At 47.1% G+C, this 12,840-nt stretch overlaps 1 long non-coding RNA gene across 1 annotated transcript; it reads right to left on the reverse strand.

The window, feature by feature from the left end:
- Positions 1–554: 554 nt before the first annotated feature.
- LOC117073266 lies at positions 555–4,766 on the reverse strand. Its single transcript, XR_004433188.1, has 3 exons — positions 4,614–4,766; positions 3,984–4,149; positions 555–800 (listed from the first exon to the last, which is right to left on the reverse strand). It is a non-coding gene; the product is annotated as an uncharacterized LOC117073266 (long non-coding RNA).
- Between the last annotated feature and the right edge of the window lie 8,074 nt (positions 4,767–12,840).

Consider the following 12,840-nt stretch of genomic DNA (forward strand, 5'->3'; position numbering starts at 1 on the left):
TGAACTGTTGCTTGCTCAAATCAACTCTTTAAACATGTCACTGTGCCTCGGTTTACCTTTTTGATAGTCTGGTGTCAGAAGCAAGATCTGAAGGAGACCCTCGATGACCCCCGGGAGCAGCGTGTAACCAGGCGTGGGCAGCCCCCGGGCCACTGCACTTACTGCTCTCCTGCTGCATTTGGTGGCCACAGGGTGAGCCCCTCTAGGAGGTCGAGCTCCACAACTTGCATCCTGAGCTCTCCGACTCCAGGCTGGAGTGCAGTGGCGTGATCTCGGCTCACTGCAACCTCCACCTCCTGGGTTCAAGCAATTCTCCTGCCTCAGCCTCCTGAGTAGCTGGGATTACAGATGCCCGCCACCACGCCAAGCTAATTTTTGTATTTTTAGTAGAGATGGGGTTTCACCATGTTGGTCAGGCTGGTCTCGAACCCCTGACCTCATGATCCACCTACCTCGGCCTCCCAAAGTGCTGGGATTACAGGCATGAGCCACCGCACCTGGCCCTCAAACTGGGTGTTCTACAGGAACTGGCCTGGGTCTAGTTGGAGGCCTCAGGTAAGAAAAATGTGAGATAAACAGGGAATTATGGGTTCATCAGAATCCATGGAGGCTGGGACTCCCCATCTGGAACTCCAGCTCATTTTACGTTCAGAAACTACAGACCCAGAGCCCATGGCTTTCTCGAGAAATGGGTGCAGCTCAGGAGGATGACTCCGAGTCACAGTGGCCACAGTGGGAAGTTTATTCCAGAAGAAATCATTCACGTACGGGCATATTCAAGAAAAAGGAATCCTGAGTGCCTGCAAAACCACACAATACATTTTTTCATTGGCATACAGATTGATTTTAGACAGAATGACTCCAAAAATACAGCCTCCCTAAAGGAATCTCTACAGCACGCGAACAAAACACTATTTGAGTCTACTAACATTTGATTTCTTGCCTTTTCCGTATGAAGATTCTGAAAACCAACTTCCTTACAAATTAAATCCTCCACTGAGCCTGGGGCATCTGCAACAACTAACTCAGATTTTGGCCTTGCACACAACCCGGAGCTATTACAAAAGCAGCCACCTGAAGCTGAAGAGGAGAAGGACTCGTCAACACACCAGTGTCTCCCAGCCAATCCCTAAACATGGCCTGCAGTCCCAATACGGCTGACCCTGGACAACAGGCAACTATGCCCACAACTCCTCTCTGGGGAAAACTTAATGTCCTTTCTCCCTGCTTTAGAGATACTGAAATCTTTAAAATGCAGGCATCTGGGAAATGACTCATCAGAAGGGAGAATAAATGGGAACACTGTAGAAAAAAACTGGCAAATGGAAAATCTTAAAGTCCTTTCCATATGTATTAACAAAAGACTTTGGCCATCCAAACAGGTAACTTTATCTGCCAAGAACACAATTTGGACCGACCACTGAGTTTTGTGCCTGGCACAGGGCTACAATTTGAGAACAGAAGTCAGGAATCCCTGCATCTGTTTGGCTATATATATGTATGTTATTTATGTGTTACATCATTCTACCTCTGAATGGTATTATTAGAAATAATATTAAAAGAGCTCTATTTTACTGGCCTAAAGAAAAATAAGTGCTTATATAAATTTTCTCAGAAAACAAACGAACTAACCCAAATCATTTTCAAGGTCACATAACTTGAGTAATCTTTCTGTTTTTGTTTCTTTTTTAAGAGAATCTTGCTCTGTTGCCCAGGCTGAAGTGCGGTGATGTGATCATAGCTGACTGCAGTCTCTGTCTTCTGGGCTCAAACAATCTTCCCATCTCAGCCTCCAAGTAACCGGGACTACAGGCATGCACCACCACACCCGGCTAATTTTAAAATTTTTGTAGAGACAGGGATCTCACTGTGTTGGCCAGGCTGATCTGAAATTCCTGGCCCAAGCAATCCTTTGGCCTCTCAAAGTGCTGGGATTACAGGTGTGAGCCACCACACCCAGTGAGTCATTTTTAATAAATGAGAATATTGATGATTTAGTACAAATGGATATTCTACCTAGCTATAATAGTCAAATAAGTTTACACAATTTCTATTACAAAATCTGTCAATAAGAAAAATATCCTGAGATAACAAGGAGTTAAGTCTGCCTACAGTTTCCAAAATACTTTGAAAATTTGAAACCCTAAAATTATACTAACTTAAATGATAGTTATTAAATATCTAGATCATGCCCAGATAAGATAAACTACTATAACATTAAGTTTAATGTTTCACAAAATAAATTAAAGCTTAATTATTTTTGGCTTATGATGGAGGAACTGGAGCTACCTGGGTCTGCCGGTAAGAGTGTCCTGTGCTGAGGAAACACACACCATCTAATAAGTATGATATCATGTACTTCCTAATTCACAGTAAATATTAATGTCACAAAGGATTAAAAATTTGAATTAACATGTGTCATTAAAACCACTAGAAATAATAAATATGGAAGCAAACAACAGTATATGAAAAATGTGCAAAGAAAGTAGAATGTGCTTTTAATGAGAAAAAATATAGAGGTCTGTGTTTAAGGAACAAAAGAGATTAATTTTCTCCTAAAGCAAGATTGTTCCAGAATGAAGAAGAAAATGAGTAAGACAAAAATTTAATGCATATAGAAAATTGTAGAAGGTCTGAGAAAAAGATATTTATGTGTGGTCAAACTAAGATTAGAATAATTTTACTCAAGGTTTTTAAAAAAAAAAAAGTTTAAGAAGTACTGACACAAAGTTAGAAGTTTGCTTTCTCTCTGTTAAAAGGACAAGGTTTTCTTGGAGTTGGTCTGCTCTTCATTATGAGAGGTTTTCTTAGCCTTTTAAGCAATTGGCCTAAAAAACAATGATTTTGTGTTTATCAGATTAATTTCTCATGCTTCATGTTGTCTTTTTTAGGTCTTTGATTACTTAATACTCTTTTCAATACTAAAAAAGCTAAGTTTTTTTTTTGTTTTTTTTGTTTTGTTTTGTTTTGTTTTGTTTTTTTGCATCTAAGCTGCTTCCTGTATTTGCCTTCAAACTCTGCTGTCACTTTGGCCTTGTTCCACAGTGGCCTGTGGTCTTAAGTGTTTTAAACCATTTGACATTTTTAACAGCGTCCGAAAATCAAATTCTATATTGAGTCTTTTTCACCTCAAATTAACTTTAGTAGTTTTCAGGAGGGACCCTGGGGAACACATCAAAAGAACATTTTCTCTCCTTATAAAAAGAGAGATGCAAAACTAATGAGCTTACTGAACATGCAAAACTGCATGAGAAGCATTATCAAATACAGAGTCTTAGGTTAGACTCACATGGATATGTATGATTCATAGAAGTGCTTAAAAATTACATGAAATTTCTAAAAATCCAGTATGTTCTGGTATCACATCCTCAGTCATAACTCTATGTTCTTAAAATGTGGCATGTCACCAAATCAACCAAATTTCCTTGTCAGTTGCTTGATACAAAATTGCAAGAGATTCATGAGAAAAACTCTAACAAGGACCTGTGTCTCATACCTTTAAGATCATACTATTGAGTACGGATTTCCAGAACTATAACGAAAACCTGATGGATTCATAAAACTGCTAAGCAGAGATTCAACAAAACAAAAGTCAGTGCTGTTAATTATATGGTACTGAATTATTAGAATAATTACAACTTTTATGACTTTTTGTTTGAAACATTACTGGCTCTTTAATGTCTTATTTTTCAGATTTAAAGAATCCCTTTTTTCTACTAAGCTGTCTATAACTTGCAACCATTTGATAAAATATGCTTTTGTAAAAAACAAACAAACAAACAAACATGGAATATTTATCTTTTTCTCCCAAGCCCTGCAGACTGAATCTGGATGACTTTAAACTTAGGACAAATCCCTGTGGCAGACCACGAACGGACAGCGTTCATGCCTGCTGCCATGGGTCACTCAGGGTTCACCAGAACAGCTGGTGACATCACCAGGGACATGCCAGCTACAAACCAGAGAGGTCCATCGGATCTCACCTGCTGCCACATTCAACCATGTCAAGATGCTTCAAACTCAAATCTGCAAATCTTCTCGACAGCTGCCCTCTGGACTCAGCCACGAAGATCATCATTTGCTCCAAATATTAACCTTCGCTTTTCTTGTTTTCATAAAATACCTCGAATTCCCTTCAAGCCGTACAATCTGAAATGAGCAATTTAGCCTCAATGGTGCCCCAAATTACACATTCTTGACACCTTAGCAGGTCAGTAAGGAGGAGTTTGTGCTCTTATTGATCTAAAAAAACATTGTTTCTATGTTAATAAATTAGAAATTGTTACCCAAAATTTAAAGGTGCTTGGAAACAAATACAAGTCTCTCATCTACAGGTGCTGCCTCCTCCACCGATGGATTTAATTGGTTACGTCTCAGCTCCTCGGAGTCTCTGCTCCAGGAAATTTGTCCGTCCTTGGCTATTACTTTCTTACCTTCGTGGCCCCTTTTTCCCCAGTGTATTGTATCTGCTTATGGGATTCCAGCACGTTCCAGCAGCCACTCACACATCAAATGCTGGCCATCAGGATCAGACAATGTGGAGACACCACATCCTGCTCCCCCAGCCTTCAATGCCCAGGTAACCTTGGACAACAATGGCTCTGAGACCTCACCTCACAGTGCAGCCATGGACAAGGCATCCTCCATAGGACCCTCCCTCCCAGTGACTGTGCGGGTCCTGGCAGCTGAGAGCAGGGCTGCACTGTCAGGTCACCCTCTCCGCTTGCTGAGACCTGTTAAAGTAAACATTTGGGCCTTGGTTTGCATTTTTAACAGCTAAAAGTTTTTAAAATGTCGTCCTGGAAATAAGCTGACACCATAATGGTCCTAATTGGATCACTGAGTTCCAGTGGGTGAGGGTTTGGTAAAAATGGCACAGAATGCTGGGCTGGTTGAGAATGGTACAGTGTTGGCTTCTCTCTTGCTCTGCTGCTTGCTAACTATGCGGCTTGGCGAGGTCCTGGAACTTTCTACATGCAGCATCTCCAATTTTCAAAAGTCCACAGCTCATGTTTATAGTGCTGGCTTTCCAGATGGAACTGGGTCTCCAGGGGCAAAAGGCCAGTGCGTCATCTTCTATTCTCATGCTGCCCAGTGGCTCTTCAGAAAACATCAACGGGCATTTCCAGAGGGCTCTGGTCTCTAACCCAGTCCCAACCACATTTGGTTTTATACTTGCAGGAGCCTTGGAGTCAAGTGTAACAGACGTTGTCTCCATTGCAAAGGAAGGAGAAGTGAGAACAGGTTCCTGGCCAGGCGGAGCTGGTGGGTCTTCATCCCAGAGGCAGGGTGAAACCTCCCGGGAAACGGAGGTGCCACATCCTCTCCTTCTCTCGCCTGCTCACCCACCTGCCGTGGCAGACGACATTTTCCAGCATCTCCCACCCCACACTCTCCTCTGCAGTCTGCTCTGGCCACTCCCTCAGGAGAGGTTCCTGTTTCTTCACCCCTCACACCTGGGCAGGACTTGCGGTTCAGACTGAGGGTCGGAGGCTTGAAGCTGCTGGCTGCAGGCACAGCCCTGACCTGGCCTGCAGCTGATGTCACCTGCCTTCACGAAGCCGCCCCATGTGAGAAGCACCACGCTGACTCCACGCATATGGGCAGCTCCAGCTGCACAGAGAGCCCACGTAGAGAGACAGAAAGAGGCCAGGCACACTCAGAAAAGCCCAGTGAAAGGTGGGTCCCTCCGCCTCAGCTGCGCCAGCACCCGGAGGATCAGAAGATCCCTTGCCCATGAAATCGTGTGCAAAATCAAACAGGTGTTTGAAGCCACTAACTTTTCTGAGAGTTTGTTATATAGCAGTAGACAATCAAAACGTGTACCGTGGAGCAGGGAGGGCACCCACTCTGTGCTTTTCTAGGCTAAGAAAGCAGCATCGAAAAAACCCTATCACAACACCATCGAGCTTCACCCTAGAACAGTCGCTAAGATTTCCCACCTAAGGGTCTAGCTGAGAGTGCAGCTGCTGGACCAGACGGGCTGGGGTGAGTCCTGCCCCACAAAGCCGCACAGCTTTGCTTCACCTCATTCCTGCACTCGTGACTCTCCGCACCTCGAAGCGAAGGTAAAGTGGCATTTGCCTCCTGTGGGGACTAAAAGCATTCACACCCAGACACAGGGCACACCTAGAGCAGGTGCACCCACCCTTACTGTTCCCGGGCTGCATCCAGAAACAGGGTAACATGAAACCTGCAAGGAAGGTGTTAGACTTTGTGACCCAAATTCACCTACAGGCTCTCAGCATTTGTGACTGTGGCCAGGGCTGGCGTCACCTTAGGACCCCATTTAATCGGGATGCTTTCCGGCCTGAGAGTCAGCTGAGGAAGGTGCAATACTGATGGTGCCCTCCGCATAGCTGCAAAACGTTTGACATCATCCGGGACCTGCTTCAGCTGCTGCTGCTGTGGAACAAACACTCCAGGATTTAGCGGCTTTAAACATAAGTTTTATTTTGCCTGTACACAGAATGTTGTGTGTCAGAAACTTGGTAAGGGTTCAGCTGGGCAGTTCCCACGTGGGGCCACTCATGTCGCCGTGGCCAGCCCCAGGCTGGATGCCACGTGGCTCAGGCACACATATGCCTGGCCAACATGGTGAAACCCATCTCTACTAAAAATGCAAAAATTAGCCAGCCATGGTGGCAGGTGCCTGTAATCCCAGCTACTCAGGAAGCTGAGGCAGGAGAATCACTTGAATTCGAGAAGCGGAGGTTGCAGTGAGCTGAGATCGTGCCACTGCACTCCAGCCTGGGCAACAGAGTGAGGCTTTGTCTCAAAAAAATAAATAAGTAACAATTTCACTGGTTTTGTGAAATTTCCCACAACATTTCTTCTTCCACTGAAACCCCCTGTTAAACGGGTCACTTCACTGGAATTATAATTGTACATGTTTGGCAGGTGGGGAAGGGAACAGAAGCAATCGATTCGGGGGGGTTGGTCGTGGAAGGGTGATTTGTGGTATCGCTAAGGAGAGACGGACCTGCCAAGAAGGCTGGTGAAGAATCCCACAGTGGGAAATGGCTCCAAGGAGTCACTGTGTGGGGACTGAGCCGTTCTCACTCGGTGTGAGCAGCGTCTAGGTTGGATGTTGACAAAAACGAGCAATTTAGTGGAGACGTCGGGAAGAGTCTATGTCACCGGCAAGAGGGCTGTTCCTGCACCAAGAGATGCAGCTCTGGGAAGCCTCTTAGAGGGACAGCAAGCACAGCTTCCCGAGGGTACCCCCAGCCACCACCCACAGCAACGCCCTGGAGCCCATCACTGTGATCTCTGGCTGGTGACTCAGAGCACTTCATTTTTCCATTTTCTTAGGAATTAAATTCCTAGATTGCATTAAAGTAGTAATTTCAAAGGAGCATTTCATAAACAGAACTGTAAGGAAATGGAAACATTAACAGGAATGTTCTCTTATTCAAAGCAACACGTGAGGCTGTGAAGCTGCAGAACTGCCGGTCGGTTTCAGCAGGCGCCACTGGTCTCCAGCTCCAGCTGGAGTCTGGCTCAGCAGCTCCAACGCCCCACTGGGAAACCAGGCGGTTTGCTCCACACCAGCTTGTCCTTTTGGGTTTCTGTACACTTCGGTCATAAAATCAATGATTTGTTTTAATAGTCCTTTTCTTCCATTAAAAAAAATGGGTCCACAGTGTCTGCAGCAGTGGCTGGGCTGAACTTTGTCTCCAAGTGAGCAAGTGACATTTTGTTAAAGTGTAACAGTTCTGTCTCCAGTAACTGATGTTTCTTCCAGGGCTAAGAAGGGTCTCACAGTCACAGAGTCTAGGGGACCCGCTCCTCCACAACAGGCGGGAGCACCAAGCCTGTCGGGCACAGGTGCCAGGCTAGGTACCATCAGCCGCTCCTTCCCTGTTCATTCACAAGCGTTTACCCGAAGCTGCTGCGATGGTCAGCTCCTCTCGGGGATCCAGAGTTTCATGCTGGCCAGTGAGAGGGCAGAGACACCAGCACATCATGAAGTCATAGGACCTGCCTCTGTGCAGGCCAGAGAGGCAAGTGCCTTGGAGTGAGAAGGAGGGAGCATCGGAAGAGGTTAAGGTTATGGGCCCTAAAATGAGACCACTGGGATTCCCTGTCAGGCTCTACCACCACAATCTCAGTTTCCTTGTCACTAAAACAGGAATACAAATAACATTTACTCCATAGCAATTAGTGGGATGGAATCAAATATTCATGTGAAGTGCCGTAAAGTAAGCCACAGGCTTCTCAGGGTGAAGGAAGTCAGGGCCTGCTCTGATGGAGGTGGTGGAACTTCTCTCCCCTGTCCCAGCCAGAACAGAAGGCCTGGACTCAAGGCTACGGCAATGAAACTTCAGCACACATAACAGAAATTGGTAATTCAGTGTTGTCCTGGGTGTGGTCTCCAGATCTATGCAACAAAGCATTCCAAGCCCTGGGCTGGCTGCTGAGGCACTGAGAGAGGCCTGACCTTTGTCATGGCACCTCACACTGGGACAGAGGAGCAGAAGTGTCCCGCAAAGACACAGCAGCCGGCTCTGGCTTCAGCTGACTGCGTGGCCTTCAGCAGGTGTGTTGTCCCCTGCGCACGGGGGGTCAGTGGTCCCCAGGGTCCGTGGGCTCTGAACTCCACACAGCTGTCAACACGCCGGTGGTGCTTATGGAAACACTGCTGCCACCAGGCTCCAGGGGACAAGTCACGACGTGGACCGACCTCACACAACCCGTCACAACGCCACCCGGGCAACAAAACAAAGCGCCTTTCCCAACACACTCTGCTCCACACGATGGAGTGGGAAAATGAACACGGGCTAAATCTAATTGTCGTTTCTGCGTTTTGCTTTTGAGTATCCTCATCATTTTCCTGCCATTCTGTGTCACTTCCTTACCACAATGTCTTTTACGGTCTGGAGGGAGGGTATGCTGCAAGAAGGAAATCAAAGTAGAATATGACCGTGGAGGAGTGAAACACTTTAATACAGCGCGGGTGCCGGATTACAAGCGCATTCTTCAGGAGAAATGTGGGTTGATTTGTGGGCCTAACAGATCTTCGTTTTCTGCCGTTACAACGTGTCCAAGTTGATGTGTTTGGCTGTTCCGTTGACTCATAAAGGAATTTGAGTTAAAGCTCAACACTTATTTCATTTATTTTCTGTCTATCTAAATTCCATCTGTGTGGTCAGTTGAGTTGATTAGAACAAAGTACTAAAGAGGACATGGCCTGTGGTCTCACTGCTGTTTCTCCTCAAATGCCAAGCAAAGCACCTTGCACATCCTGGGTCCTAAATAAATTGTCGATAATGGATTAACCAGTTGGGAGTTGCCGTTTTATGTCTTGTGAGACCATCTGAAGACGGTTGGGGTGTGGATGGAATGTTGCAAGTTCTATGCCGGCAAACAGCGTCGTGTGGAAAGCACCTCCTTAGACACCACTGGGGAAGAGAGACGCAGGTCCAAGGCCCTGCACTCGGCAAGTCTGCATCCTAGCTGAGAGGTGGAAACACACGACAGTCAGAGGTCACACAAATCGGCCTGTGGTTACCCGTCAGAATGAGCAGCAGGAGCACCATAGTCCTGGGCCGAGTCATCCATCACCCACGCTCTGACTCTGCCTTGGCTGCAGTTTTGAAATGAAAGGCACGGCTGAGCCAGGCAGCGAGGCGGCATCGTGGCCGGGAGGTGGAGCGAGGGAGCCCCTGCGTCCTCCGATGTTTTGGTCTTCATGAGAGGAGCGGCTCCACAAGTGCAGGCCACTGGAAAACCCACTGGTCGCCCACTTAGGAACTTTGCCCTTCACTGTGTGTGACTTACACCTCAACTTCAAATTCAAAGAGGACAATGATTTTGACTACAGCCAGGCACACATTTAGTTGAGTCTGGAAGCTTTTGTATTTCTGGCACACCAGCATCATCTGCCACGTAGAATGATTGTGGACTGGAGAAGACAGCTAAAGAAAGAAGATTCTTGGGAGGCTGAGGCAGGAGAATGGCGTGAACCTGGGAGGCGGAGCTTGCAGTGAGCTGAGATCCGGCCACTGCACTCCAGCCTGGGAGACAGAGCGAGACTCCGTCTCAAAAAAAAAAAAAAAAAAGAAAGAAGATTCTTGAACATGCATCGCCACTTGCTTCTTGATGGAAAAGATGGAAAAGCTTATACAGTGGGCCTTAAACGAAGAGGGGACTCGGGGCCCAATGCCTCCCACCCCTGCACAGCTGAAAATCTGCAAAAAACTTTTCACTCCCCAAACACTTAGGTTCTCATAGCCTTCTGTGGACAGGAGCCTTACCGCTGACATGAACAGATAAGTAACACATATTTTGTATGCTACATGTATTACATACTGGATTTTTACAATAAAATAAGTTAAAGAAAATGGTATTAAGAAAACCAGAAGAGACACTAAGTTTACTGTTCATGAAGTGGAAGTGTGTGTCGTAAAGGCCTTGCCTCCTGGTGTGAGGGGGAGCGGTGACTAGGATGGCAGCACTGCAAACCCCCCTCCAAGCTTGCCTTCTGTTCTCCAGAGCTACAGGCCTTCATCCTCCCCTTGCCCACCTGGAGGGGTTGAGGAGTGGGGGAGTAGGGGAGGGCTTGGTCCTGCTGTCTCAGGGTGGCAGAGGCAGGAGAAGCAGAGCGGGGGGAGGGAGGTGGTAGAGGCAGGCTCACCCAGGATGATGTTTCTTGAATGCAACCTCATATCCCACGCAGTTCGATCGCATGCATTTGTTTTCTCCTATCCATTTATTTGTGTAGAAAATTTTTCATCTAATATTTTGAAATTCAAAACTTGTCATGAATGAGGAAGTTAATATTTGGAAAATGAGTTTTGCCCTCCAGTCCGTCATCCACGATTTAATGAGTTTTGCCCTCCAGGTTGTAATGCACGGTTTATAACCCTCTTCCGGTAAAATCACGCAAGTCCCTGGTGTGTCACACAGTTCAAGGCTCTGAGAAGAGCATCATGCCCATGGGAATGTCGTATCCTGGAGTCCTACACAAATCTCAGCAAAATACGGGGGACAGAATTTTCCCTCCTCTTAACGAGATGCAGTACATGTGTGCATGCGTGACGGTTAATTCTAGGCATCGACTTGACTGGATTCAGGACACCTGCATAGCTGGTGAAGCATGATTTCTGGGGAGATCAGCGCGTGGGTCGGTGGACGGAGCAGGGCAGATCTGCTCTCACTGTGGGCTGGCACTGCCCAGTCAGCTGGGGACCCAGAGGGAACAAAGGTGGAGGAAGGGAGAATTCTCTCTCTTCCAGAGCCGAGACATTGTTTCTCCGGCCTGTGGACTTCGGAGCTCCAGGCTCCCCGGCTTTCGGGCCCCAGGGCTTGGGGATTTGCCCTGGCAGCCCCCGGACTCACAAGCCCTCAGCCCAGGACTGAGAAGTACACGATGAGACCCCCAGCTCTCGGGCCTTTGGACTGAAGTGCACAGCAGCCTCCCTGGTGCTCCAGCTTGCAGAGGGCACATCGCCTGACATCGCAGCCTCCGTAATTGTGTGAGCCGGTTCAGGCCCCCAGTAATCCTCCCTCACATACCCATATCTACATCTCATCCTGTTGGTTCTGTCTCTCTGGAGAACTCTAACACAGGGTGTGTGGCTTCTCCTAAAAGATTCCACTAGTCCCCAAGCATCAGTCCCTACAAGGCAGGAAGTTACTCAGAGTTCCTAGTACCTACCTGGCTTGGTGCCTGGCATGGTGCACGTGCCCTAAAATAGGTAGCTATTTATCACATTTACTATAAATAGAGATTACGGAAACAGTTAAATGGAAAGAGAATGTATTTCCACAGGTATGCATTGTTCTATTAAAGAATTCAGAAGTAACAGTCAACTTTCACGAAATTGAGCTTCATTGAAATTAAAGTGACAGAAAAATTCTGTGGTTGACAAATTTACCCTGAGACTCTCTACCCCTGGCCCCCTTTTCTGTGGCTCATTCACCCTCTTTCCCCACACTCCTGTCCTCTGCTCTGCAACGTGAAGGGCTGCCCTCCGCAGCGGCACCTGTGCTTAAACACTGACCACAGCCCTAGGCTAGAAGCTCCAACTGTGATGATGGAATTCCGTGATGAGGCATATCCAAGGAGTGGAGTCCGAAAGGACTGAGGGAAGGGGGTGAGCAGGGCCAGTCATGCGGTCAGCTGGGCCCACAGCCTTTGGAAGAGACAGGGTCCCCACTGCCCGAGGTGGCCGGGCCCAGGGTCTAAGCCCGACCTCAGCTCTGGGCAGCAGAGCATTTACACCCTCCCTGTCAGAGAGCAGTTCCTCCTGGCTTTCCTAGAACTGGGCTGTTACGAATGTCCCTGGTCTTGGCAATTTTTAGACAGCGACTTTCCTGGAAAAGTCATCTTTTCATGAGTGAGCTGTCACTGTAATACCTTTGCCCTTCAGATGAGAACTGATCCTTGGGGTAAGGACAGAATCCCACGGCGCAGCCGAGACACCGCCGTGGCCACAGGAGTGCTCCTGATCCCAGGCATGCCAACATTCCAGGGCTTCTGTCTTCCAAAGATGCAAAAGGAACTATAAGGGGTTTTATTTCCGGTTTTGACAGCATAGGAGGTAAAACGCCTCATAATGTCAGTTTATTTTGTTAAAGACTCCGAGTGAATATGAAAATGAAGCTAACTTCGGTTTTTAAATGTCACTCTAGTTTGCCTTTGAGGGTGCTGGGGGTCACTGAAATAGTCTACCAGCCCTTCAACTGGCTCCTCTTACAAATGAGACTTGTGTCCTGAGAGATCCGATAACACCTCCACGTGGACCACGTAGAGCTGGCACACCTGGCCTCTGGGTGCTCAGGGCGCTTCTGATTGCCACGGGGTTGAAAATAAAAGAGAAGACCCTGCCCCTC

Source organism: Trachypithecus francoisi, unplaced genomic scaffold, assembly GCF_009764315.1.
Source record: "Trachypithecus francoisi isolate TF-2019V2 unplaced genomic scaffold, Tfra_2.0 Lachesis_group4, whole genome shotgun sequence".
Lineage (NCBI taxonomy): Eukaryota > Metazoa > Chordata > Mammalia > Primates > Cercopithecidae > Trachypithecus > Trachypithecus francoisi.